The following is a 25,028-nucleotide window of genomic DNA, read 5'->3' as shown; positions in this document are numbered from 1 at the left end:
TATTATCACCCAAAGGCCATAGTTTCCATTAGGGTTCACTCTTTGTGTTGTACTTTCTATGAGTTTTGACAAATGTGACAAGTATCCACGATTAGAGTATCATCTAGAATAGTCACTGCCCTAAAAATCCTCTGTACTGCACCCATTCATCCCCACTGGCAACCACTGATTTTTTTATTGTCTTCATAGTTTTGCCTTTTCCAGAATGTCACATAGTTGGAATCGTATAATATGTAGACTTTTTAGATTGGCTTCTTTCACTTGGTAACAACATAGTTAAGTTTCCTCTATGTCTGTTCATGGTTGACTGCTTGTTTCTCTGTGATGTTGAATAACATTCTGTTTTCTGGATGCACTATAGTTTATTTATTCACCTATTGAAGGACATCTTGGTTGCTTCCAAGTTTGGCCAATTATGAGTAAAGCTGCAATAAACTTAATGTGTTCAGGTTTTTGTGTGAACATAAGTTTTCAGCTCCTTTGGGTAAATACCAAGGAGTGGGATTGGTGTATCATATGGTAAGAGTATGTTTATTTTTGTAAGGAAGTGCCAAACTGTCTTCCAGAGTGTCTGTACCATTTTGCATTCTTATCAGTAATGAATGAGAGTTCCCGTTGCTTCACATCCTTGCCAGCATTTGGTGTTGTCAGTGTTCCGGAGTTTGGCCATTCTAATGTGTGTAGTAGTATCTCATTGTTATTGTAATTTGCAATTCCCTAATGACATATGATGTTAAGCAGCCTTTCATTTGCTTATTTTCCATCTGTATATCTTCTTTGGTGAGGTGTCTGTTCAGGTCTTTTACTCATTTTTAAATTGGGTTTCTCATTTTCTTATTGTCGAATTTTAGGAGTTCTTCGTATATTTTGAATGACAGTCCTTTGTCAGATATATCTTTTGAAAAATTTTCTATCAGTTTGTGGCTTATCTTCTCAATCTCATGACATAGATTTGTTTTCATATCTTTGATATAAAACTGAAATCTGATTATTTGCATTTTTATGCCAGAAGTGGAGAAAAGAAAAAAAATCTAGTTAATTGAGGATTTAGGCTAATGTCCAGGTTGATTGAGGCTTTATTATCTCTGGCTTTGGCAGGCAGTGACATACCCATCACTTCCCCATCCCTAAAGTTGGGTGAGACAAAAAGACTGTCATGCCTTTACACTCATTCCATCTTTGTGCCTGGTCTCACTCTATCTCCCCTTACCTGGCCAAACTATTGATGGCCAGAAACGTGGGTGAATAAGAGTGACAACGAGGCCCCTTTCTTCTCTATCCCACATACTCTAGACTTCTATGACAGCTGATCACCAATGAGAAGGGATTAAATGTACCGAAGTAGGAAGTAGACCAGTTGCACGAGTTGTATATTCCGCACTGGCTGTCTGTGAGCTAATCATTCAGTGGATAAAAGACTTCTTTGGAGCCAAAAGTTAGAGAGAGAGAGAGAGACTTGGGAATGTGCCCAGCATTTACTCTTGGAGCTCCCTGGGAGGTGAGAATGGACCCGCAGAAATCAATTCCTCGTGAAGGACAGGCGTCTTTGATGATAGACAAGCGAGAGGCTGTGGCCCTTAGCTCCGCTTGGGTCTGTTTGCTGGCACTGGCTGAGCACAGGCAAACGGCTGTGGGAAATTTCCTTCATGAGCAGCCTGGGCTTGCAAGTGGGGGCCTCGCACGTCTTCTGGGCTTCACTGGGAAGCAGAAGCAATGGCGAGGTCCCTGAGAGCAAAGTGAAAGGGCCTTGGGAGGACAGTTTCAGAGTGTCGGGAGCTCAGGCGTAGTCCCTGCCTGTTCCTCCTGTCCGCGCCACTGGCCCTGCAGACAAACCTTGCCTAAGTCTTTCCTCTTGTCATGTTCAAGGCCCTGTGTGTCTTGTTCCAGTTCATCTCTCCACCTAGCTGCACCTCCTTATACTTCCCTGCGTGAATCCTGCCCTGCAGAGGCCTCCTCTTCAGTGTTTTCCTGACACGTACGATGCCTCCCTTTCGGGCGCCTTTCTACTCTCTTGGCCTTTAACCCTCTCCCCTGGTCCTCTCATTCCTCCCTTAATCTTACCCAAAGGGAATTAAAGAACTCAAGTGTACTAGAAAGAGAGGAACTGGTCTTTTGTTCTTTGGTAGTACACTTGACTCTTGAACAACATGGGTTTGAACTTTGCAGTTCACTTATACACACATTTAAAAAAATTTTTTGTATGTATTTCTTTTTAAAAAAATTTTATTTTATATTGATGTAGAGTTGATTAACAATGTTGTGTTAGTTTCAGGTGTACAGCAAATTGATTCAGTTATACATATACACGTGTCTATTCTTTTTCAAATTACTTCCCCATTTAGGTTATTACAGAGTATTGAGCAGAGTTCCCCATGCTGTACAGTAGGTCCTTGTTGGTTATCTATTTTATTTTTTATTACTTTTTATTGGAGTATAGCTGCTTTACAATGTTGTAATGTTTCTTGCTCTATAGCAAAGTGAATTAGTCATTCGTATACACATATCCACTCTTTTTTAGATTTCCTTCCCATTTAGGTCAGTACAGAGCATCAAGTAGAGTTCCCTGTGCTACACAATAGGTTCTCATTGGCTACCTATTGTATGCGTAGTAGTGTATGTATGTCAGTCCCAATCTCCCAATTCATCCCACCCCACTACACACATTTTTTTCAAGAGTCAATAGTACGGTACTATACCATCTGAGGTTGGTCAAATCCGCGGATGCGGAGGAACTGTGGATATGGAGCCGGCTATGTACAGAGGGCTGACTTTAAGTGATACGCAGATTTTCCACTGTGCGCAGGGTTGGCGCCCCTAACCCCTGCATTGTTCAGGGGTTAACTGTATTTGGAAAACAGCTTTAAACATGTGTAGGTGACTGGGAATTACTCTTCTACCTTTAGGCAGAACCTCACTGAAACGACTGCTAGGAACACCCAACTCTCAGAAAATGTCCTCCGGGAATTTCAGTAATATGCAGTTTTGAGAGAGGGCACTTACTGTGCTGGTTAAGAGCACAGGCTCTGGGACAGGTACCCAAGATCCAATTTCAGTGCCATAATTTGAAAACTCTGGGCCTTTGGCCAGGTCAGCAAACCTCAGTTTTCTCATATGGGAATATTGATAACATTTACCTCCTAGGATTGTAAGGAGGGCTAAGCAAGTTTATATGTGTAAAATGCTTTAGAATCTGGTGCATAGTATGTGCTATAGAGTATATGAATGTTTGCTACTAGTTTTAATGAGAAGTGAAAAATTTGGTTTTTCAGTAGACAACATTTTTCAGGCTCTTGGCACTCTTCATTATCTTTTTTTTTTCTTTACATCTTTATTGGAGTATAATTGCTTTACAATGGTGTGTTAGTTTCTGCTGTATAACAAAGTGAATCAGCTATACATATACATATGTTCCCATATGGGCACTCTTCATTTTCAGATGCTTCCTGTTAAGGTAGTGAGTGGGAAGTGGAGGGGAGGCTTCCTGAACACTGGAAGATCCATTCCAAACATCTAGGTGTGGTGCTCAGCCCCAGGCCGGACACGGAACATGGGTGCCTCATACTTTCTGTCAACAGGTTTCCCAGGAGCCTCCTCCTCACCCCACCAGCCACTCAAAGCCATTCTCCTGCTGCCACTCAGGTCTTTCTTCTGTAGCCATCTGCAGTGGGGACTTGTCAAGGGTGAAATGAAAAATTTTATCATTATTTCTAATTCTTCTGGATGTGGGTGTCATCAACGCATCAGGTTTAAAGAGGAAAGATGATGAATCGTGAATGTTTATGAGGAAATGGCAGCAATTATCATGATGGCAACGAAGAGGGAAGTGAACAGATTGGCCCACTGGGATGTTTCTCCCAGCCCAGGATGGTGGTGGCGTGGCTCCAGTGGTCTTGGGCGTTACCATTACACCAAGATGGATGGAGTGTCTTACCCAGCAGCCCTTGCAGATTCACTATTTTTTTTCAGAACTATGTCTTGTGGAACCAGGTTTGCAAGTTTTACATTGAGTGAACAGCTATTTCTTATGTTAAGTTATTTCAGCTGTAGAGTAGAGAATTGTTGAAATAAATGGCTGGAGAATTTGAATTGCATTCATTCTTGACATTGGAACTGACAAATAGCTTCATTCCCCCACTGAAATGGAAAGTTTATTACTTTGAGATGCAGGCATGCCATGCAGGCAGGGGGGATGGGGTGTCCGCATTTTATTTTAGTGTAACTCTTCTATGATGCTGTGATAGAGTGAAATAAAATGATTTTCTGAAATCCTGTTGGGATCCATCCCTTGCCCCATTCTCCACATTCGACTGGAAATAAAACCAATTAAAACATTACTTTATAACTAGTATAAAACCCAATCTGACAGCTGGTTATTACTGTCTGAGCACGGAGTTCTCAGAGGGAATAGAACTGGTAGGTGGTGGAGGCAGCATGAGAACTCAGCATCTGGATGGATTGAGTGGGATCACCTGCTAGTCGGAACCTGCCCACCAGGTGCTGGGCATCTCCAAAGAGAAACCATCAAAGCTGGAGATCTGGAGGACAGACTTGCCAGAGTCCTGGAAACGCAATAATTGTAGATTTCTCCTTGACAGTTTCTCAGCATTGGGGGCTTCTCACTGCCCTGCCAGCAGGAATCACTGCAAGGAGAGAGGCAATGAGTGTGGCATTCAAGGAAGCCATGAACACGGCGGAGTTGAGGGGTGGCGGGGATGCAGGCTTGCTGGAGTTGCTGGGATACTCACCTGGGCACTCCTGCTGCAGCTCAGCCCATCCTTCTGATGGTGTCATCAGAGGAAATGGAACACAGCTGTTCATCCTCTCCACACTAGCCTTTCCCATCTTAAAGTCCTTGATCACTGCATCTGGTCACCTTTTCCTCTCAAACTTGTCAGAGGCCTGCACATCTAACAGACTTCATGAATCGTAGCTTACCCGGTTCCACACTGGAGAACAGCCACCCCACTCACTCTGTTGACTTAATGCTGGTCATTAATTTATAAAGACCTGATGAAAGGGCCTCGTCCATATGGAAAGCACAGATTTCTTCTTCTTGTCTCCTTAGCATCGGGTGCCCATGGAATGATTCCTGCTCCCTGGTAGGAATCTCCAGTGTGGAGTGTGGTCATCAGTGCAGCCTATGTGAGACCCTTGTAGGTATTTCTGGCAACTTTCAAGCCAAAATCTGTACTGGGGCTGGAATTTGACCCTGACCGTTCAAGCACAACACAGCCTAGGACTTCTGGGACCCCCTCTTCCACAGGGCTTGAGAGAAGTCTTCTGCAGTCTTAGGGATCCAAAAAGCACTGTATCAGAGGCGCATGGGTGTGTCCAGTTCACTAAAGGAAAGCTCTTTCGTAGACGAGCTCACCTCAGTCCCTCAATAGGACCAGTGCTCGTTTCTCTGGAAGCTCTAGAACCTTAACTGTAGCGTGTGATCTCTGGTAGCTTTGCAGATACAATTAAAGCAGCAGCTGTGCCTGTGCCCGAGTGGAATCCTCTCCTGCCACACTCACCCTGACACTCCTCACACACTCACCCTGACACTCCTCAGTGTAATTGCTTCATCCACATCTGCTTGACTTGAAAGCTCCCGGTTTCTTCTCTACTCTCCCTTATTAGAAGAAAATCAGGAATTGAATCCTGCGGTTAAAGAAAGAAGCTTCCAAGCCCGGGACCAAATCGGTTTTTTGCAGCCATTCATCTGTGCTAGGTAGTCCTGAGGTATGAAGCAGAGCACCAAGGCGTAACTTGAGGGGTCACAGAACCTGCTGTCCTGGGTACCATCCTAGGCATGCACATCGGAAAGGATCTTGAAGGATAGGAATTGAGTGTCCAAGGTAGAAGCAATTATGCCTTCTTCCAAGAGTGGTCTGAATGTTATTTTTCTATAAGAACTTCAGTAGTCTGTGGGTTGGATGATAAAATGCTGATGGTATGGTGATGATGTCATGAGTTGAATTTCCCAAGTTATCTAGCTGCTGTTGCTAATGATAGCAGTTATCATTTCTGAGCCCTTACTATGGGCCAGTCATTATACCAAGCACTTTAATATTTCATTTTATTCACTCTTTATCTGGTTTAATTCTTCTCTACCCTTGTATTCAGTGAGTGAACCAGATCACTCTCTTATAACTTGGTTATACTTACTCTAGGCCCAGTGATGACATGACAGCCAGAGCTGTTGGCTGTCATTTCCAGGCTAAAAGTCAGTAAAGATCTAGGCTCCAGGACATTCAGAAGAGAGAATAGAGATTTAAGCTCTATCAGTTTGCCAATAATATGGGAGACGTAATCCAGTTTTTCTACTAAGGTGGAAGGAGAGAGTTGTGAGTTAGTATCTGTTCTCTGTTGGATTCTGCTGGCCTTGACTTACAGGGCAGTATTTATCAATAATTTGCATTCTTCTATTTCCCAGTGAACTGTGAACATGGTTGCGTAACTTCCATGGGAAATCAAGTGTGTATGTTTCTGGGGCATGGTGGAGGGATGAGAGAGGACAGGTAAGATGGAGCACCGGTTCTTCAGACTGATCCAAAAGGTCAAAATTCATTTTGAGTGAGTGTATCACTGATGTGGTAGTTCTGTCTCTGGGACATGTCTTATCTATTCTCATCTCTGTGTCTCTGCACATTGTTCCTTTATTCCTGGGTGGTCTTGGTCCCTCATATCTGATTTCTGATTTCTGCTCCTCACCTTACAGATTCTTTCTAATCCTTGAAGGCTTTCAACTCCTACTTAGACTTCTTTCTTTCCTATATCCTTTCTTTCCTTCTTTCCTTCCTTTTTGTCTTGTCTGTACCATTAAAAATTTGGTCATCATATTGTTCAGTATAGAGGTTAAATGTGAAAGCATGTGGGCTTTGAAGCAAGATGGTTTGGGTTTCAATCCCAGCTCTTAAACTTCCTATCTATAAGACCATGGAAAAGCTCTTTAACTTCTCTGTGCCTCAGTTTCCTCATCTGTAAGTAGGATTGGCCTTTTCTTGATGGTTTCCTTTTCTGTGCAAAAGCTTTTAAGTTTAATTAGGTCCCATTTGTTTATTTTTGCTTTTGTTTCATTTGCTTTAGGAGACAAATCCAAAAAAATATTGCCATGATTTATGTAAAAGAGTGTTCTGCCTATGTTTTCTTCTGTTAGTTTTATGGTTTCCGGTCTTACATTTAGGTCTTTAAACAGTTTTGAGTTTACTTTTGTATATGTGAGAAATTGTTCTAATTTAATTCTTTTACATGTGGCTATCCAGCTTTCCCAGCACCATTTAAAGAACACACTGTCTTTTCTCCACTGTATGTTCTTGCTTCCTTTGTCATAGATTAATTGACCATAAGTGTGTAAGTTTATTTCTGGGCTTTCTATTCTGTTCCATTGATCTACATTTCTGCTTTTGTGCCAGTACCATATTGTTTTGATTACTGTAACTTCGTAGTATACTCTGAAGTCAGAGAATGTGATTCTTCCAGCTCTGTTCTTCTTTCTCAAGATTATTTTGGCTCTTTGGGGTCTTTTGTGTTTCCATTCAAGTTTTAAAATTGTTTGTTCTAGTTCTGTGAAAAACGCCATTGGCATTTTGATAGGGATTGCATTGAATATGTAGATTGCCTTGGGTAGTATGGTCATCTTAACAATATTAGTTCTTCTAATCCATAAACGTAGTATATCTGTCCATCTGTTTGTGTTGTCTTCTATTTCTTTCATCAGTGTCTTAAAGTTTTATGAGTACTGGTCTTTTACCTCCTTAATTAGATTTATTCCTAAGTATTCTTTTTGATGCAATTGTAAATGGGATTGTTACCTTAATTTCTCTTTCTCTTAGCTCATCATTAGTGTATAGAAATGCAATGGATTCTAATAGGAAAATTCTATTAGATTTTCAATATTCATATTGTCAAGGAATTTTCTTGAATATCAAGATTCTAAGGCCAGAATCTTGGGACCAGAGTCCTTATGGTACTGGAAAAAGTTGAGGCTGCTCAGTCAACAGTGCCAGACACCCAGGCATGGTCAGCTTGCAGTTTCATGTTCTGATTAACCATTACCAGTGGGTTAATTTTGAGGTTACATATATAAAGATTCTGAGGTTCTTTCAAACCTTTCCTGAGGTTTGTGTTTGTTTCAAAGTATATTCATGTTCCACTTAAATCTGTTTTAAAATTCATATAACCTTGAATTTGTAACAGAACAAGGACATAACTTTTCAAAAGAAGCTGAACCATAAACATTACCAGGGAGCTGCACTTTTAATGTTTAAAAGGTAAACTTAAGCAACGTGTTGAAATTTCCCATATCTGATGGGGACTGTGGGGTATAGAGGGTGGACTGTTGGGCAGAACAAGAGGCTGGCTTTCCCTCCGTCCAAAGAAACATGCGTAAGAAGGGATTGTTGTGGTATTATATTATGATATGTTTGTCTTTTATCCATTTGCAGTGTTGGTTGTGATGGTAAACTGAAGGTGATTCATTGGTGGTAGATTGGTCTGGCTGCTGCAAGTGTTATGAGGGTGAAGGGGAGAAGAAAAGAGGTATTAGGCTAGGGTGGTGAGTCTTTGTGTTTGCCCAGGAAAGACGGAGACACCCAAGGAAAGCAGGGAAATCAGATTGCTGGGGGATGTTAGGATTAACTGAGGGAGTATTTTTTACACATCAGACCATTACATGGCACAGAAAATTTATATTACAGATTAAAGCCCAAGAGATCTCTGGGTAAAAAAAAATTATGAAAAAGAATGAAAGATGAAGACAGATTAAAACAGAATTTTTCAGTGGATCTCAGATGTTTTTTGTAATGAGTAGCACATTCAATTGTATATGAAGTTAAGGTTATTTGTTGGCATGTGATTGATACTATCAGTATCTGAAGGTAATCAGAATTTTGTAATAAACAGACTAATGGCAGACTTTGAGGTTATAAGGAAGGATTATAGCGCATGGTTAAGAGTCTGTGTTCTCTTCCCAGTTGGAAATGGAGACTTAGCAAGTGGTTAACTAGAGCAGTGGATCCCTGCTGTCTACTTGCTACGTATATCTTAGAATTCTCGAGGCAAGATGAGATTTGCCATGGGAGTGAATATGGCCTGTCCTCCTGCCCTCTCCCCTTCACACCTAAAGAGCCATCCCTCATTGTCTATCAGGATTCCATCCCAGCCTTCCACAACCTGGGTCTCAAGAGTTCTTGGGAAAGGATGGATAACAAAAGCCAAAATTATATACTCTTATCAGGAGAATTAAAGGCTCTAAAGAAGAAAGACTGCAGAGAGAAAACTGATGAAAATGCTAAAAAATCAGAATTGTGCATCTATGCACAGAGGGCCTTTTAACCGAGGTCTACAGATTTAGCTGAAGTGAAGAAATTATTCAGTGCAAGCCTGCAGGGAAAACCAGTGGTAGATTAAGCAATGATTGATAAATTTAGTGGGTAATTATTTCTATTTTTAAAAAATTTTTCTTTAATTACATTTCCCTTTAAATGTGGAAGGTAGATTCCATATTTATGTGTTAGCATATGGTATTTGTTTTTCTCTTTCTGACTGACTTCACTCTGTATGACAGACTCTAGGTCCATCCACCTCACTACAAATAACTCAATTTCGTTTCTTTTTATGGCTGAGAAATATTCCATTGTATATATGTGCCACCACGGGGAAGGGTAAGCTGGGATGAAGTGAGAGAGTGGCATGGACGTATATACACTACCAAATGTAAAATAGATAGCTAGTGGGAAGCAGCCACATAGCACAGGGAGATCAGCTTTGTGACCACCTAGAGGGGTGGGATAGGGAGGGTGGGAGGGAGACGCAAGAGGGAGGAGATATGGGGATATATGTATATGTATAGCTGATTCACTTTGTTATAAAGCAGAAACTAACACACCATTGGAAAGCAATTATACTCCAATAAAGATGTTGAAAAAAAATGTGGAAGGTAAGAGTCTTACGCGGAGTTCAGATAAATCATTCAATGTTTGGCAACCTAGTAAAGAAACTATGAGATGTAGCTTGGAGTGTGAAATGTTAGGGATTCCCAGAGGGTGCTCATCCCTAGGGAAAGGGAACCTGGCCTACAAGCTTGACCTGAATTAGAAAGAGCCTCAGGGTCTGAAAGGAGAGTGATTCTGAGTACAATGTACTCAGAATGTCTGCTGCATGGATTTGTAGGAGCACAGAGCAAATGCTTTGAGCCCCAGGTTCCTTAAGGTGGAAGCTGAAGTCATTGATTTGAGACTTTTTTCTTTTCTGAGATGGATATTTAGTGCTATAGATTTCCCTCTTACTACTGTGTTAGCTGTATCTCACAAATTCTGATATAATATGATGTATGTATGTGTATTATATATGTGATACATTATATATAATACTTTCAGTTCCAAATACCTTTTAGTTTCAATATTGATTCCTTCCCTGATCAGTGTATGTACCTCTTAGCAGTGTGTTACCAGCTTCCAAATATTTGGGGAATTTTCCATATATCTTTCTGCAATTCATTTCTAATTTACTTTCATTGTGGTCAGAGAACATGTTTTGTATGCCGTGAATACTTTAAAATCTATCATATTATGGCCCAGAATATGATCTGCCTTGGTGTGTGTTCTGTATGCACTTGGAAAGAATATGTATTCTGCTGTTGTTAGGTGAGGTGTTCTATAAATGTCAATTAGGTCAAATTGATTGCTATATCCTTATTATATCCTTACTTATTTTTGGTCTAGTTGTTCTATCAGTTATTGAGAGAGCAGCATTGATGCCTCCAAGTATAATTGTGGATTTGTCTATACATCCTTGTGTTCTCTCTGCTTTTTTCTTTATATTTTTGGAAAATTTTTGAGGTGCATAAAAATTTTTTAGGATTTTTATATCCTCTTGATAATTAATCCATTAAATATTATTAAATGAGCTCTTTATTTCTGATAATATTGTTTCCTATGAAATCTACTTTGTCTTATGTTAATATTGCCACTCCAACTTTCTTTTGATTAGTGTTATATCTTTTCATATCCTTTTGATTTTCATCCACTTCTGTTTTATAGTTAAGGTTTTTTGATAACTGAATAATATGTTGTTTCTTGTTTTATTCATTTTTATTCAATCTGAGGATCCCTATCTTTTAATTCAGGTGTTTAGACTACTTACACTTAATTTAATTATTGATGGCTGGATTTAAATCTACTGTCTTACTATATGTTTTCTATTTGTTCTATCAATTATTTGTTCCTCCTTTTCATATTTTTCTGCCTTCCTTTGAATTGAGTATTTATTATAATTCCATTTAATATCTTTGTAATGTATTAGCTATATATCTTTGTTATTTTAGCAGCGTTATAATATGAACCTTTAACTTGTCATAGTCTACCTTCCAGTGATAACCTATTATATGTAGAGTATAAGAGTTTTACCACAGTATATTTCCATTTCTCTCTTCTCAGCCTTTGTGTTATTATTTTTTAAAATTTTATTGGAGTATAGTTGATTTATAGTGTTGCGTTAGTTTCAGGTGTACAGCATAGGGATTCAGTTATACATACACATGTATTCATTCTTTTTCAGATTCTTTTCCCGTAAAGATCATTACAGAGTATTGAGTAGAGTTCCCTGTGCTCTACAGTAGGTCCTTGTTGGTTATCTGTTTTATATATAGTAGGGTATGTATGTTAATCCCAAGCTCCTAATTTATCTTCCCCCCACCCACATTTCTCCTTTGGTAACCATAAGTTTGTTTTCGAAGTCTGTGAGTCTGTTTCAGTTTTGTTAAATAAGTTAACATATATCATTAAAAAAAAATTAGATTCCACATATGAGTGATATCATATTTGTCTTTCTCTGTCTGACTTAACTTCACTTAGTATGATAATCTCTAGGTCCATCCATGTTGCTGCAAATGGCATTATTTCCTCCTTTTTTATGGCTGGATAATGTTCCATTGTATATATCTACCACATCTTCTTTATCCATTTTTCTGTCGATGGACACTTAGGTTGCTTCCATGTCCTGGCTATTGTAAATAGAGCTGCAATGAACATTGTGGTACATGACTCTTTTTGAATTATGGTTTTCTCAGGGTATATGCCCAGGAGTGGAATTGCTGGATCACATGGTAATTCTAATTTTAGTTTTTTAAGGAACCTCCATACTGTTCTTCATAGTGGCTGTATCAATTTACATTCCCACCAACAGTGCAAGAGGGTTCCCTTTTCTCCACACCCTCTCCAGCATTTATTGTTTGTAGATTTTCTGATAATGGCCATTCTGACCAGCGTGAGGTGATACCTCATTGTAGTTTTGATTTGCATTTCTCTGGTAATTTGTGATGTTGAGCATCCTTTCATGTGCTTTTTGTCAGCCTTTGTGTTATTTTTAACAAACTTTTTACTTCTATATATAAAACCCGTAGTATATTGTTATCATTTTTGCTTTAAACAGTATCATATTTCTTAAAAGTATTTAAATAATAAGAAAATTATCTTAACATATACCTATATAGTTTCCATTTCTGGTGCTTTTTATATGGATTGGGACTATTATCTGGATTTTTTTTTTTTTAATGATTTGCTTGAAACAATTTCTTTAACTTTTCTTGTAGAGCAGGTCTTCTAGTAATGAATTCTTTCAGATTTTTAATGTCTGAAATAGTTTTTATTTCATACTCATTTTTTAAAGATATTTTCACTGGGTAAAGAAATGTAGGATCAAAGTTTTTTTCTTTCAGTACTTTGAAGTACTTCTGGCTTGTATTGTTATTAATGAATAATCTGTTGTCATCCTTATGACATATGTTCTTTTGTATATAACTGCTAGATTTTCTACTTACCGGTTTTAAGCAATTTGTCATGGTGTAGTTTTCTTCACATTTCTTGAGCTTAAGATTTGTTGAGATTCCTTGGAGCAGTGGAATTGTAGTTTTCATAAAATTTGGATAATGTATAGTCCTTATTTCTTCCAATATTTTTTCTGTCCCTCCCATCTCTTATTTAATCTATCTCCTTAATTCAAGGCGGGTGCTGGGCTCTGCTGGGGTTGCTTCCCCGAGCTCTCTCCAGGAAGTAGACTGAGCAATAATAGGGCTAAGCTTGTTTATTTCTCATCACTCAGCAGTCATTGTCCCTTGATGCCTAATGTCTTTAGGACCATTATTTCATTATCTGTCTTGATCTTTATCTGTTTTAGGTGGGAAGTTATATCCAGTTGCTGTTAACTTCTTCTAGGCTCATTGTTCATGTCTGGAGTGTTCTGGGACATGGACAGAAGTGCGGGGCAGGAGACGACTCTGCCTGGAATGGGTCGTGTCTCAGAATGGCACGTGTGCTGTTCCCTCTGCAGAGAGCACTCTTGCACATACTGTTCACCTACTTAACTCCTATTAGTCGTCTAAGTCTCAATCTACACGTGACTTTGTTTAGAAGCCTGCTCTATGAGCATCTGTCCTTTTGTAACGTCCCCTTTTAGATGATTCCATGGTATTCTGTACTTTTAGCTGCACTCACTCATAGTATATTTTCCTTGTCTTTATTCACCACAAGGTTATAAGCTCTATGAGGACAGAGGCATAGCTGTCTTATTTCCTGCAACAGTGCAAGAGGGTTCCCTTTCTCCTACTGGATCAAAGTAGGTGTTTAGTAAATGTTTTTTTGGCCAGTAAATAGGAGAAGATGAAAGCATTTGTGTGTGGTAGGGGCAATGGTGCCTGGTGGGTGATGGGTACACAGCATAAACATTAATTGTGGCTTGTGTAAACCACGTGGTAGCTGACTGAAATTACTGACCAGACTATGTACAAGCATATTTGAGATATATACTAAAAAATTCCAGAAAAACTTCAGGATTGGGAACAAAGGGAATTCTGTAGGGTAATAAGATCTTTCATGGATAGATTTGTGGGTCAGGGAGAGTCAGTAAAATCTAGGTTATCATTATTGTGATTTTATCTGTCTTTATAGGCTGGTGTGCATGGGGATATACTATGTATATCATTATCATTATATCATAATATACTGTGGTATCATGTATCATAATTTATAATGTTATATAGGAGAAATATGTATTTTTATCTGTTTGTGTGTTGTTTGTTTTACCCCCATGACATAAACTCTGTGAAGTCAGGTGCTTGGTTTTTTTGTGTTGTCTGCCCCATCCCTGATTCTAGAGCCATCTTTTTCACATTGCAGTTACTCAATAAATATTGGTTAAATACATGATTGAGATATATTTATACTACTCTATTTTAATTCTGTTTAAGTAGTATGCTAAACTACCGTTTTTTTCTTTATTGTTTATTTTTTTTAAACACAATTAAGTGGAAATCAAACTACGTTCTCTCTTCATTTTATTATGCCTATGGGGACTCTGGCTACTGAGATTAAAACGGCTTAACTAAGGCTCCAATGTCCACCTGGTGGCAGCTTAACTTAATCACAGTCAAATTACCTCAGAGGAAATTAGCAGCTTTCCAAGAGCTGAGCTTGACAACTCAAAGCATGTAGAAGCCCCAGGGCGCCCACGTGTCCACACTGCACCTGGCTCTGGAGACAAGGGCAGCCCCACATTAAGCAGTGGGGAGACATCATTAAGGTTATGATTAAACTGCCTTGCAGGGCAAAAAAATAGCCTGCTGAGAGAAGGCCAAAGTCCTGCCAAAAACATCACTGCTTTGTTATTTATTACAAATTTCTGGTGATTTCCCTTCCTAAACCAAAAGTAGTAATGGGAGTATTACTGCCTCAACATGCAGGTTGGCAGGATAAAGACTAGGATGCACAGGGTTGGGTGTAATAGAAGCAGTGAGTGAACAAGGATTTATATGTGTCCAAGAGGTAGAGTTCTAAGGGACAGCCAGGGTCAAGTACAGGGTAGCGTGCTCAGTAGGGAGACTTAAGAGCTGACCCTGGGAGGATCAGAGATATGGCCAAGATGGTGTTGACCTGAAGCAGATCGACTGCCAGATATTTTCTCAACAAAGATGGGTTAATTCAAGATGAGTAGAGAATTGCAATTAAGGGGCTGCCAATTAAGGGCGAGCCATGTGCATGTCCCCCTATTTCAAGGGAAGGAGAACCCTTTTATAGGGGAGAAAAAAAAAGGAAGCTGGGAGGGCTGGAGTAAACAAAGAGTCCATGGCTTTTCATTGGCTGAGTCCTCACCAGGAAAGAAGTGTCTTTCATCTTCTTGTTGGGCTCTGCTATGGTCACAGGGCATGAGAGCTCCCCCTTCTGGTCTCCCAGTTCTATTTGATTGAGATTTCTGTTTATTAATTTTTTACAAAGGACACCTGAAGATCAGTAATTTGGGAAAGTGTGTGTGGCACTGGTGTTGAGGGCGGAGCAAATAGTTTTCAGGGTGATCTGACTTAGATCAGAAGGATGGCCACTTTCCCTAGAGCTGCCTTTAATGGAAAGCTAAGAACATGTCAGCTCTTGGTGCCTGGATGTTGAGTACCACCTGCCCCTCCCTCCGTAGCTATTTTGGCTTGTGATAACAGAGTGAGTTCCAGATGGGAAAGGCTTGACTGTATCTAGGTAATGCATTTCATGTGTCTATTAGGGCAAAGCAAAAAAAAAAAAAAAAAAAAAATCAAATACCAGTGTTATTCTTTATCCATTGTTGCTGTCAGGGTTCAGTGCATGAAACAGAAACCACTCTGGGTCTCTTAGGCAGAAAGGGACTTAATATGGAAAATTAGGTGCTTCAAAATAATTGGAATTGCTGCAGAATGGAGTTGAGGGTTGAAATTGTTGAGCTCAAGGGCACAACACTAGAGCTGCAATCCGGGGGTCAGAAAGCCACCGTCTTTGTCACAAATGCCTCTTGACACTCGTGGAGCTGGGGACTAGGCACTGGGATGCCAAGTCTGGCTGCCACCACTGCATCTTGATTCTCATATGTTCAGGACGTTACCTGCCAGCATAAACAGAAAAGGATAGCAGCCTTTGTTCACTTCCATTTTCCAAATATCACTCCAGTGGATCCAATGGCTAGAACCTAAGTTGGATGCAGAGTCTGAGAGATTGGGGAGTGTGGGATTTTGTTTTCATTTTAGTATTCATTTCTCTCTGGTGAGGCCAGGACCAGGGTGAAGCAGAGAGGCACCCGGGGGCATGAAATTTACAGAGGTGCTGGCTCTCAGGGTCAGGCAGGTGCAGGTGTTCACCTCATAGTAGTACTGTGATAATTAAATGAGATAAATCTTTTACAGAACTTAGTGTAATTTTAACACGTGATGAGTGCTCACTAATTTCTGGGTCAATACCTTTTAGCTCTAGGGAGAAACGGAAAATGACATAACTTTCTCTTCTGTGAATATTCTTCAAAGAATTTTTTCCTTCGATGAATCTCTAGCCTTATATAGACTTTTGAGGGTGATGGTCATAAGGCCAGTTTGGCCACTTTTCAGTGAGTCGTGCTGTTTGTGTGTAGCGCCTCTCTAGAATGTATGGGCGTCTGTTACCTTTATCCTAAGCTTTGAGCATTCAGCCACAAGGAAAGATCTTTTTAACATCTTGTCACACCTCCCTAATTCTTCCACACATAATGGCAGCCTCTGAAAATTATACCTTAGAACGTCATTATTTTTTACTTAATGATTGTTTGAAATACAGATATCCATAGAACAACTTAGGTTGTTTCCATATTTTGGCTATCGTGAATAATGCTGTGATGAACATGGGGGTGCAGATAGCTCCTTGATATCATGATTTCATTTCTTTCAGGTATACACCCAGAAATGTAATTGCTGGATCATATAATAAAAATTATCATAGTTTAATTTTTTTGAGGAACCTCCATACTGTTTTCCACAGTAGCCGCACCAATTTACATTCCTGACAGCAGTGCTCAAGGGTTCCCTTTTCTCCACACCCTAAGCAGCATTTGTTGTCTCTTGCTTTTTTTGTTGTTTTTTTCTTTTTGCAGTACGCGGGCCTCTCACTGTCGTGCCCTCTCCCGCTGCGGAGCACAGGCTCCGGACGCGCAGGCTCAGCGGCCATGGCTCACGGGCCCAGCCGCTCCGCGGCATGTGGGATCTTCCCGAACTGGGGCACGATCCCGTGTCCCCTGCATCGGCAAGTGGACTCTCAACCACTGCGCCACCAGGGAAGCCCCATGGACACTTCTTTAAGAATAAAGAGTTTAATAAATATCAATTAGAGATACCCTATTATTTGTGTTATTTAGGACGTTGATATCACTACTGATTATATTCCATCACTTGATGATTCATGGACTGAGGATGGGGGTGGACTAAAACTTCCCTCACTTACGGACTCTGGCCATGTCTCCGCTTCCAGAATTCATTACCTTGTTCTTAGCTGGACACTACCCTTCTTATAATTGCTGCTTATTTGGAAATGAAGGTTTCAGGAAAATGTCTCAGTTACCATTTTACACTTAATATGAGACATGTAAGGAAAGAGATAGTCCCTTTTGCTTCACAAATCACCGTGAGGTTTTGGAACTTTGAGGGCTTTCTAGCTTTGCTGGAGCATGCGGTCACATACGCAGCAGTAGGTCCTTGAAGACAAAAATAGAGCAGCTATTTAGACTTCATGAACATGTTTGATTCTCTCAAGAATACATGGGGGAGGGTCATGGAGAATTGGAAATAAACGCATGATAGAGTTGTTCAGGAGCTTGGTGGCATCAGGTCAACATCTCTGTGAATCTCTTGACCTTTGCTTCATGTTTGTCATCTCATGGTTAGCAGATGGCTGCGGATCCCAGACATCACGTCCACATTCCAGGAGGAAAGCATGGGAAAGGGGGAAAGACTTTGTTAGGTACATCCATTCCATTCCCCCCAAAAAACATAATCTCTCCCAGGAACGTCCTGCGTGTGTGTCATTAGCCACCCAGACACTGTGAGCTTTCAGGGAGGATGCAGAAGCAAGCTTGTAGGCTGACGCAGTGACGCCCCAAATAAAATCAAAGTTCAGTCAGCAAAGAAGAAGGGGGAAGTGAGCATTGAACAAGCGAATAACAGTACCTAACACAGTAGGGATTCAACTTATTTTTCTTTATATAGTGAACCTGTTTCTCAGAAGAGAAAAAGCCATTACTGATTTTTCGCAACAATCTTTAAATTACAGGTCTCTCAGTCCGTGGGATGGAAATGAAACAAATCCTAGCAATAGACTCATGCCAGTCTCAGAATCCCTTTTTTATTTCAGTGAACAGTGCTGATGTGTTGAGCTCATTTCAGTAGCTGGATGCTTCCTACCCTAATAGGAGCATTGGCCCAGGAGCCTCCTCAGCTGTGTATGCAAATACGTTCCTGTCAAATCCTAACATCAGTTTGACATACATGCTTCAACATAGTTGAATTCCTGTGGAAATTATTCAGGTGAAGAATAGGGCAGATGGAATGGCACCACACAAGTACGGGAAAAGCTGAAACAGTAAAGAAGTAACAAGTCAGCAAGCATAATAAGTCATGGAGAGATTGGCTGGAGAGCGGGAAGGGGCCATGTCATGCACAGGCTTGGAGGTCCATGGTAAGGGGCGAAGATTTTATTCTAAGCGCAGTAAGAAGCTGTTGAGGTACTTAGTTCAAACAGAGTGCACGCCTGGTTTACGAACGTCACTAGTGTAGTCATCCATGGGAAAAACAATTTAAATGTGTTCAGATGTCTTTTGTTAAGTTGAATAAGCAATTTGTCAATTTCAGTGTATTCAATGAATTGCTTTGATAGGCATCTCCTGTATGTCACACATCCAAGGAGGAAACGCACCTGTGTGCATCAGAGGGGGCTCTCCATAGACTTCTCTCCTCCCACTGCACAGAGCTGCAGAGTTCTCTGGCAAGTAAGTATCCCTTTCATGGGTTCTAGTTTCTCTTTTGTACTCTTGTGCTATTATGTATGAGTTTCATTATGTGTGTGCTCCCCAAATAACTGGACCTATCATGTCTATTAAAGAAACCAATGGACATTCTGACTCTTAGAAATGATTACTTTTGCTTAAGAAAACGTTTGGCTCCTGTAGGGGTAGGTAATATGGTAGAGGGGTAAGAGTGGATGGGAAGGTAAGTCAGGGGTCAATTCAGTAGTCTAAGTGAGAGAGCACGGGTGCTTGGGTTAGATTTGTGCTAATGAACACGAAGAACCATGGGTGACTTAAGATATATTTTGGAGGAAAAAACTTGAATTAACGATGGATTCAGTTAAGGAAGGCATACAGAGAGAATAATCAAGTATAACTTCCAGAGTGCTGGCAGAGTACTGGTTGCATACTAGTAAGGCTTATTGCATGAATGAGAAAAGGGGTTATGATAGCCACGACATGTACAATGCTTTCCAGTTTTAAAATATTTGAACCTACATCTTAAGATATGGTAGGACAGGGTTTGTTATTTTACCTTCTTTGCAGACGTGGAAACAGAGGCTCACCGCCTCATAGTTCTGCTTTTGCCAATCTGGAGACGGGTCAGAGGCAAAAGATGTGATGTGGGAAAGAGAGAAGACAGACACAAAGAGGTCAGAGGAATCCTAGAGAAGAGGAATTTAGAAGGCGGCGAGGAAAGTTGTGCGGGGATGGGGAAGAGACCTGGCGTAGCCGGTACCTGCGGGAGCTGTGGGAGGCACAGCGCGCTCTGAGTGGTGTGGGTGTAGGTGAGGGTAGGATCTCCTTTTCATGTGCTTGAAGAGATGTAAGGGAAAGATTGTTTTGTTTTGTTTTTTTGGTGGGGGTTTGTAACGACTTTTGATGGGTGAGGTATTTCTGCTTCTGTGTGATTCCAGGTAGAGACTGAGTTCATTAAGATTCCAGCTTTCATGCTGTTCATATCGTTTTGTTGCCTTGAGCACACATGTGAAATGGAACTTGAATGACGGCTGATTTGGAAAGCGGAGCATGATTTGGGGGCAGTGAGAAAGTGCGTTTGACCAGTTTTATGTTAAACTTTGTGAAAGACAAGTTGGACAGGTCCATTAGATACAGGTTATAGAAGGCCTGGGAAAGAATGTGAATTGAAATCCTTACTCACCAGATGTGCTGTAAATGCTCTGTCCTGCTGAAAAAAATTTTTAGAAATATAGAAAATTATTAAGATGATAAAAAATATTCATAGTACCATCAAGTGGGAAAAAACTTTTACTATTTTAGGGTGTTTCTTCTAGCCTTTTATACGGGTGCATGTATAAACGTGTATAAAAACTTCATAATATTTTAATAATTGAAATTATATACATAACATTTTACAACATATTTAAAGTGCTTGGTGGACACTTTCATATTAAATAATCTTCACAAAATAATTGTTGAGGGCAACACAGTAGTTCATCATATGGGTGAACCATGAGTTATTTAACCCTTTCCTTACAGACTTTATTTTAGCTATTCTGCCATTCCTCTAGTGAATCTTATCATTTGCTATTTCTTTTTTAGCCATTATAAATGGCGCTAATTTGGTACGTGATAAATTTTTCAGAATTAGAATCTTTTACTGGTCAGAGGTAGGTGGACACTGGTGCCCACTTTGGCAGCACATCTACTAAAATTGGAACTGTACACAGATTCGCATGGCTCTTGTGCAAGGATGACATGCACATTCGTGAAACGTTCTGTATATTTGGATGTCAACTAGATGGTGATCATTTCACAGTTTATACAAACGTCAAATCACCATGTGTTGTAGCTGAAACTCATGTAATATTGTGTGTCAATTATACCTTAATTTTAAAAAAGTAACGGACACTTTTAGAGCCCTTGGTAGATGTTGCCCAATGGCCGTCTAGGTTTGAACCCCTTCGGTTGCCTTTTAGCAAATGATTGGATTTCCTATTTCACTGTCTCCTCCCCAATACTGGGAATTAACTTTTAAAACATGAAGAATAATATCTCATGGTTTTCCTTTGCATGTCTTTGGTTCCTAGAGAGTTTATTGGCTATTTTTCTTTCAAAACTTACATTCATGTGTTCTGTTTATCTTTCTGTTCTGTCTTCATCACTTAAGATAGCTTGGACCCAAAAGAGAGCGGTAACTAAATAAATATTTTTACGGTTGACTGAAAATCCATTGGACTACCACCCAGGAACCAGTAATGCATACAGTTTTTGTGGCTCCTCTTCTATCCATCTTCCCAAATTTAATGATTTCTCCTATGAGATGTAGTATTCAGAGAAAATGTGATTTTTTTCCCTACTCCCTGTAATCCTAAGAGACATTCTGTCAGTTGAAATTTTCTCTCATCATTTTCACTGTTCTTCATACATCATTAGTGGGAGCTGTTGCGTTATGGGAGGGCAGTGTCTAGACTGCATATTTATTGAACTCTAATTGTGTGCCTAAATGAATATGCCAGCCACGCAACTACCAATGTAAGTCTTAAAAATAATAATTTGCGTAACTAGCCGACAGGAAGGCTTGAGCTATTATTTAAGTTCATATATAACATTACATCGTCAAGTGTTAATTTATGCTCTGTTCTTTCCAGAATGATTGAGCTGTTGGTAGTTTTATTTACGACTCATGCTTAGATCCATTTCCCAGTGCTGATAATGTTGAGATAATGGGGATTTATAGTTCACCCTGACAAGAGGCCATAAAACAAATGGCTGGATGTTTTCTCTATTGCTACAGGCTCAATTTGTATCATAAAGTACTTAGTAATTGTTATTAATGAACGCTCTGTGGTTGGTATATAGACACAGCTGGGCATCACATCTGTTATCAGACAGCCTGTGTTGAGTAAAGCACAAACACTGCAGGGAACTAATAGCTGCAAAAGGAAATGACATCACAGAGCCATAGGAAGTGCCATAGATGTTAGCTGCACTGAGACAGAAGAGAATTAGGATAGATTTTAGGAGAAATGACAGAATTTGGCTCTTTTTAAAAATTTCCTTTCATGTGGATCACAAGTATCTTCAATTGTGAGCCTGAGTTCCAGGGTCAATCCATATATTATATACGAGTAAAGCATATATCTTAGTTTTTAGATAAAAACAAATAAAAATAGACAAATTCAGCTTACCAACTTACCCTTCCAGGCTTACCAGGCTTACCTTCTGCTGCTCCTCTTGAAACACTCTGATGTTCCATCCAAATTGGGTTATTTGCCTTTGATTTTGCAGACTTACGCTTTCCTGCCTGTGTGCTTTCCCTTATGTTGTTACCTCTATTCGAGTCCATTTCCCTCAAACTATTTCAAAAGAAAAAGAACTTTCTTTCTTTGACTTTTCTTCCTCCCTCCCTCCCTTTCTTTTTCATTTTTCCTCTCCCCTCTCCTCTCCTCTCCTTCCCTCCCTCCCTGCTTCCCTCTCTCCCTCCCTCCCTCCCTCCCTTCCTTCCTTCCTTCCGTTTTTCTCTTTCTCTGTCTTTTTTTCCCCTTATTTGTCCACATTATCAACTTTCATTTTTTTCATTCACCGTTGGCAAACATGAATATATTTCATATGTGTCATTTGATTATATGTAGTCTTACAAAATAGGTTTTGCTTTGGGTGCCTGTTTTTTTTAATTTAAGGAAATCATCGTAAATTACAGACCTCATTTTATTTCTTTAACTTAGCAATGAAGTGCCAACCATGGGGTCCTGTGAACATCTAGTCCATTCTTTCTAAAGTTTCCTAAAACTCCATGTGTATCCACCAGATCCGATCTGTCCACTCGGTTGGTGACGGACACTCAGATTGCTCTGAATCCCTATCACAATAAGCAAGGTGATGATGGACACTTTAATGTATGTTGCCTGTGGATCTATGGAAGAATTTGCTACATTCCTGGGAGTGTAATTGCTGGGTCACAAAGTGTGTGTAAACTTGATTTGACTAAACGCCCACAGGCAGCTCTCGAGAATGCTTCACCATTCTTCTCTCTGCAGGAGTACATGTCGGTTCTTATATCCCTGTGTTCTGCCAGTAGTTGGGATTGCCTAGTTTTACACTTTCACCACATTTACAGAGGTACAGAGATATTTCATGATTGTTTTCCTTTGTGTCTGTGCTTACCACTGAGAGTGAACATCTCCTGACTGGCCTATTAGTTCTTGTGGTTCATTCTATTTTAATCACCTATTCATATTTTTGCCCATTTTTTCTCTTGGGTTATCTGTCTCTTGTGGACTTAAAGGAATTTCTTGTATATTTGTACATTGTCAGTTTTAGATATTGCAAATATTTTCTTACAATCTGTCATTTCTCCGTTAACGCTATCCATATTCTTCTCCATTAAACAAAAATAATTAGTTTTGATGTAATTATACTTAACACATTTATGCCTGAGGATTTCTGCGTTTCAAGTATTTCAAGAAGAATTCTTCCCCACCTCTAAATCACAACTATAAATTCTGACATTTTCTTCTATTGAATTTCTATTTTATCTTTCATTAATCTATCTGGATTCTATTTTTATATGTGATGCTATTTAGGGCTACGATTTTAGTTTCTCCCTAATATTATATACAAAACAACCCACGCTTTCACCTTTGATTCGTGGTGCTGTATTTCTATATTTATCATATATTAAATTCTCACCTACACATGGTCTTCTCTGAGCTTGCTCTTTTGTTCCATTGGCCTATTTGCCCATCAGTTCTTATATCAATAACTGCTTACTTTATTACTCTATGTTAGGACAGGCAGTCTACCATGGGCACTGAGCATCCCTGAACATGCCTACTGAGTGTGCCAAACCGCAAGGCTTATTTATCCCCATACTGAGCAGTTTCTGTACCTGGTCACATAGACAACCAGGTAGGTACGCGACCGTAGCATGGCTACTTCTCACTCTCTGGTGGAGGAGACGGGGAAGAGAGAGGGAGAGACTGTCTTGTTTACTGCTTATGACAGAAGGCACCATAACCACCTGGGTGGGGCTGTTTGGACCGCCGTTGTGCACCATTTTTATTACTCCTACTGCTAAATGTATAATTAGTACTGATGTTTTACATGCTTGTGATATGAACCCTCATAAAATTCAAGGGGGATAGTCCCAATGGGAAGAGTCACTTTTAGAGAAATGATAGTTGATACGACAGACCACCAATGAGGCTTCCGGTTGCCCCCATGTTGTACAACAGAAACAATACAGAATTCCAGGAAGTGAAAAGGAAATCACAGTCTTGCTGTCTGTAAACCCCACGGACCCTTTTGAGCTACAAGTATCTGCTACTGATAACTGTGCTGACTGGAACTAATGTTGGTGTATGTTCGGGCAACACATGAATGTGTACTCTGCTGTTTTGGGATGTAATATTCATTAATACCAGTTATGTCGAGTTTGTTGATAAGGCTGTTGAAATCCTCTTTATGCTTACTAATTTTCTGTCTGTCTTGTCTGTCAGTTACTGATTGAGGAGTATTGAAACCTCTTTTCATAATTGTGGATTTGTCTGTTTCTTGTTTCAGTTGTTTTTGCTTCATATATTTTGAATCTGTTATTAGATGCAAACACATTTAAAATTGCTATTTTTTTATGAATTAATCACTTGATCCTTACTTTTTATCTCTGGCGGTAATACTTGTTATGAAGTCTGCCTCGTCTCACATTGTCTTAGCCATCCCAGCTTGTTTACAATTAATGTTTATATGACATAACTGTTTCTGTCTTCCACTTTTAACTTACCCAGGTCTTTATATTTGAGGTGGGTTCCTTGGGTATCACATTCAGCTATTTTTCTGAAGTCCAATTTGAGAATCTTTGACTTAAATAGGAACGTATAGACCAAGAGTCAACAAATCATTTCTGTAAAGGGCCAGTTGGTAAATATTTTAGGCTTTTGAAGCATATAGTCTTTGCTGAAAATGCACAACTCTGCTGTTATAACATGGAATTAGAATCTTTTTAAGTTTCCATGTTACCTCCATTTTTTTTTTCTTACTGATGAGGTAAAAAAAACTCTTTGTGTTTTCATTAGTGATTGCTGTATGGTTTATAATATATGTCTTTACCTTTTCACAGTATACCTTTAAAATAATATTGTAACACTTTACAGATTAAGATTCCTAAATACTTTTACTTTCCACCCAGTCATTTGTGCTATTTTTTGTCACATATTTGCCTCTATTTATAAGTACTATAATGCATACTCATTACTTTTTCCCTAGCT

At 39.6% G+C, this 25,028-nt stretch overlaps 1 non-coding gene across 1 annotated transcript; it reads left to right on the top strand.

Moving 5' to 3' along the window:
* The first annotated feature begins 20,446 nt into the window (after positions 1-20,446).
* On the top strand, positions 20,447-20,550 carry LOC116758931. The gene has a single exon (XR_004351310.1). It is a non-coding gene; the product is annotated as a U6 spliceosomal RNA (small nuclear RNA).
* The last annotated feature ends 4,478 nt before the right edge of the window (positions 20,551-25,028 follow it).

This window comes from Phocoena sinus, chromosome 8 (assembly GCF_008692025.1).
Source record: "Phocoena sinus isolate mPhoSin1 chromosome 8, mPhoSin1.pri, whole genome shotgun sequence".
Taxonomy (NCBI): domain Eukaryota; kingdom Metazoa; phylum Chordata; class Mammalia; order Artiodactyla; family Phocoenidae; genus Phocoena; species Phocoena sinus.
The sequence above is the reverse complement of the archived record's forward strand: the minus strand, read 5'-3'. Positions and strand labels throughout refer to the sequence as shown.